General features: G+C 36.9%; 1 pseudogene; it reads right to left on the bottom strand.

Moving 5' to 3' along the window:
- Positions 1 to 1,952: 1,952 nt before the first annotated feature.
- LOC132228974 (small nucleolar RNA SNORA66) lies at positions 1,953 to 2,052 on the bottom strand (annotated as a pseudogene).
- Positions 2,053 to 4,940: the final 2,888 nt, after the last annotated feature.

Here is a 4,940-nt window from a genome sequence, read left to right as displayed (position 1 = left end):
TCACCAACTTTTGTTTGTATCCACAAGGGGAATCTTCTGGCATTCCTGGTTTCCAATTTGAAAACTCAGTATTTAATTTGCATTTTTATTGTGGATGCCCTATAGCTTACATTTACCAGGAAAAATCCTTTGGGTTATTTTTTGCTGCTAGAAGGACTTCTGTGAGTTGCATTGACTGGCAGCGATTTTCCACAGCAAACACCTGCATGGGAATTTACCTGCCTTTTGGAAGTAATACACTTTTAAGCAGAATCTCTAGGGGGTAAGTGTGAGCATTTCCAAACTGTTGTAATCAAAGGGGAAAGAGACTTTTTAAAAATGTAACACCTACTATATTTTTATTTGTTTATTCATGTGGGGACTGTGGATTATTTGGTAAAATTCAAGTAATACAGTTGCAAATAAGCAATAATATACTGCATAATAATTTTGAAAAATGCTTAGAAAATATTAATATAAATTAAGCCTTAGAAAAATGCATATTATGGGCAATTTTGTATCTTTCAATAATATATATATTGCTAGATTTTTACACATTCACAATTTTTAATTACCACTGGAAACTAGAAAAAAACAATACAGATTATAAAATGACTTTAATAACACTACTATCATAGCTTGAGGTAAAACATTTCAAAGACATCAAATACATTATAATAAAATAAGTCATTTTTTGAGTTTAGAAAGAAAGTTATTTTAAGGTAGAAAAATAAGCTTTATAGATTTTAAACAGATGAAATATAGCCTTTATTATATTCTGATTAAATTTCTTCTAATTTTGAAATAATGAAAGAATATCACCAAATATATTGAGTTCATTTGTCATAAGAATAAAAGTACCACTAATTTTAATATGCTTGGCATAAACTTAATCTACATGCAGTAAACTCAGCTCTTTCTGCTAAATACAATAGACCAGAACAAACATCACATAACTCTAGTAAGTTAAAAAAATGCGTATGGGACCATCAATGTTGAAAAAAACTATCCTCCAACATAATTTATTCCAGGGATATCTTCATTCTTTAGATTGATTATACTACCATCTAATCTGTAGCTTTTTTTTAAATTGAGGTTATTGTGGTGACATTGGTTAACAAAAGCATATAGGTTTCAAGTATGCAACTCAACAAAACATTATCTGCATATTGCATTGTGGGCCATTCAACCAAAATAAGGTCTCTTCCCACCCGGTTCCCCCCCCGCTTCCCCCCCCCCCCAGCCCCTCCTTTTGCCCTCTTCCACTTCCCCCACCCTTTCCCCTCTGGCTATCACCATACAGTTGTCTGTGTCTAAAATTACTTTTTATTTTTTTGGCTTCATCCCTTCACTTCTTCCATCCAGCTTTCCAACTGCCCTCCCGCCTGATAGCTGTTAGTCTGTTCATTGTATCTATGCTAATGTTTTTATTTTATTTGTTAAATTATTATTTTTTCATTAGTGTGATCATATGGTAATTGCTTTTCTCTGACTGGCTTATTTGAATTAGCATAATATTCTCCAGGTCCATCCATGCTATTGCAAAAGGTAAGGTTCCCTCCTTTTTTATGGCTGAGAAGTATTCTGTTGTGTAGATGTACCACAGATTTTTTATCCACTCGTCTATTGATGGGCACTAGGGCTGTTTCCCTGTTTCCAGATCTTGGTTATTATAAATAATGTTGCAATAAACATAAGGGCGCATATATTCTTCTGAATTAGTGTTTTAGGTTTCTTCAGATACATTCCCAGAAGTGGTATTGCTGGTTCAAAAGGCAGTTCCATTTTCAGTGTTTTGAGGAAACACCATACTGCTTTCCACAGTGGCTGCCCCAATCTGCATTCCCACCAACAGTGCGTTAGGGTTCTCTTTTCTCCATTCTGGCAGGTGTGAGGTGATATATCATTGTGGTTTTATTTATTTATTTATTTATTTATTTATTTAGTTAGTTAGTTAGTTAGTTAGTTAGTTACACTGTACTAGGATAGAATGAACCACCTCAGTAGCTTATGAGGCTAATACATTTCTATCACCACAATTACTTTAGCAATCATTGTGGTTTTAATTTGCATCTCTCTGATTATTAGTCATGTTGAGAATTGTTTTATGTATCTATTTGTCATCTGTATGTCCTCTTTGGAGAAGTGTCTATTCAAGTCCTTTGCCCATTACACACTGCCCATTTTTAAATTGGGTTATTTTCCTGGTGTTGAGTTGTTTAAGTTTTTTATATATTTTGGAAATTAAAATCTTATCTGATATATCATTGGCAAGTTCGTTCTCCCATTCAGTGAGTTCTCTTTTCATTTTGTTGATGTCTTTTGTTGTGCAAAAGCTATTTTGTTTGATGTAGTCCCCATTTGTTTATTTTTTTCTTATTTCCCTTGCCTGAAAATTGACAAAAATATTGCTAAGAGGAATATCTGAGATTTTACTGCTTGTGTGTTCTTCTAGGATTTTTATGGTTTCAAACTTCCACTTAGTGTTTAATCCATTTGTATATATTCTCGTGTATGGTGTAAGTTGGTGGTATAGTTTCATTTTTTTGCACATATCTGTCTAATTTTCTCTACACCATTTATTGCATAGACTGTCTTTACCCTGTTGTATGTTCTTGCTGCCTTTGTCAAATATTAATTGATCATAAAGGTGTAGGTTTATTTCTGGGCTCTCTATTCTGTTCCATTGATCTGTATGACTATTCTTATGCCAGTACCAGGCTGTTTTGATTACTAGGGCCTTATAGTATAGCTTGATATCAGAAATTGTGATACCACCAACTTTGCTCTTCTTTCTCAAGATTGCTGAGACTATTTGTGCTGTTGTTGTTGTTCCATCTAAATTTTGGGGATATTTGTTCTAGATTTGTGAGATATGACATTGATATTTTAATAGGAATTGCACTGAATCTATAGATTGCTTTGGGGAGTATAGATATTTTAATGATGTTAATTCCCCCTATTTATGAACACAGAATATGCTTCCACTTATTTGTATCTTCCTTAATTTTTTCTTCAACATCCTGTAATTTCTTGACTACAGGACATTTACATCCTTGGTTAAATTTATTCCTAGGTTCCTTATTTTTTTTTTTTGTTTCAAGAGTAAATAAGATTGTTTTCTTAATTTGTCTCTCTGATAGTTTATTATTGGTGTATAAAAATGTCACTAATTTCTGAATATTAATTTTATATCCTGCTACTTTATTAAGTTTATTTATCAATTCTAGTAGTTTTATGGTGGAGTCTTTAGGGTTTCCTAAATATAGTATCATGTCATCTGCAAATATTGACAGTTTTACTTCCTCCTTTCTAATTTGGATGCATTTTATTTCTTCTTCTTGTCTAATTGCTTTGGCTAGTACATCCAGTACTATCTATAATAATCTATAATAATAAAAGGGTAATATGCTAATTAGATTAGATGTCCTTCCAGACGTCCTTCCTAATGATGCCAGGGCTGGAGGGAAGCCAGTCTGGGTCCCGGGTCCCAGGTCCCGGGTCCCAGAGGGAAGCCAGCGCTGGCAGCCGGGGGAAGGAAGGCCTACTCTTGCACGAATTTTCATGCATCAGAACTTTAGTGTTGAATAAGAGTGGTGGAAACAGACACTGTCTTATTCCTTTATTAAGGGAGACACTTTATAATATTATTTACTTTATATTAGTCTATTAATTTTATCTGCTTTAAGTTAGTAAGCATTTTCATAGAATTATTTAAAAAATAACTCCATTCTTTTAATAATAAAAAAACATAATCTTGCCTCCTGCTCAGAGTACATGATTAAAATTCTAAAGGTCATTGTCTAAATTAACTTAAATTTTTAGAATAAAATATAATGTATATTACTATCATTCAGCTATACATTCAATAATGTTCCTGAGTAAATTTAGAATGGTATTAGCATAAGGAATACATTTCTGTATCAATATATTCTTATATATTACACTACAGTATTTAAATGTCTTTTTGTCTCATTTAAGGTATAGTGCATTCTTAAATTTCCAGGGTTGGTGTAAGTAAACATAATGTACCCATAGAATATGTAAATAAATACTCTAAACTAGAAATCAATTCAGCTTATTGTTTGCTTAATTGGCCTAACTATGTAATATTTTTAAAAAATCCTCATCCAAGGATATGTTTTTATTGATTTTAGAGAAAGAGAAAGAGAGACAGAGAGAAAGAAACATTGATGTGAGAATCATTGATTGGTTGCCTCCTGTACAGTCCCCGACCAGGGATTGAACCCATAACCTATGTATGTGCCTTGACCAGGAATCGAAACTACAACCTTTTTGGTGTAGGGGATGACACTCCAAACAACTGAGCCACCCTCCACCCTCCAGGGCCCAAACTATATAATCTTGATAGCTTATCTAATAAAGAGGGAATATGCAAATTGACCATCACGCCATAATGGTCAAGATGGCTGTGCCCACAGCGGAGGCAGGGATTTTGTAACAAGCCTTAACAAGCAATCAGCAGGGACCTGAGTCTGTGCCCCCCCCCATCTGGTGGGGCTTGCCAGGAGACTTCAGGTCACGCCCCCTGCCCCGGCACCAGGCTGGGGGACCTGAGGCTGTGGGACCTGAGGCCGTGACCCCCACCCATTGGGGCTTGACAGGGGATCTCAAACCGTGCCCCTGCAGGACTGGGCTGGAGGACCAGAGGCCGCACTCCCCGCCCTGGCGCCAGGCCGGGGACATGAGGCTGCGCCCCCACCATGCGGGGTTTGACGGGGGCCCTGATGCTGTGCCCCCCACCAGGCAGGGCTTGATGGGGGACCTGAGGCTGTGCCCCCCCTCCCGGCGCCGGGCTAGGGGACCTGAGGCTGCATCCTCCGCCTGGCAGGGCTTGACAAGGGTGGGGCCAGCTGGGTCTGGGTCTCGTGTGATTTTGAGGTGCCACGGGTGTGCAGGGACTTGACTCTGGGTCCCACAGTGCACCCCAGACTCTGACA

The sequence above is a fragment of the Myotis daubentonii genome, chromosome 2, assembly GCF_963259705.1.
Source record: "Myotis daubentonii chromosome 2, mMyoDau2.1, whole genome shotgun sequence".
NCBI lineage: Eukaryota > Metazoa > Chordata > Mammalia > Chiroptera > Vespertilionidae > Myotis > Myotis daubentonii.
This window is presented reverse-complemented; position numbering and strand designations above follow the sequence as displayed.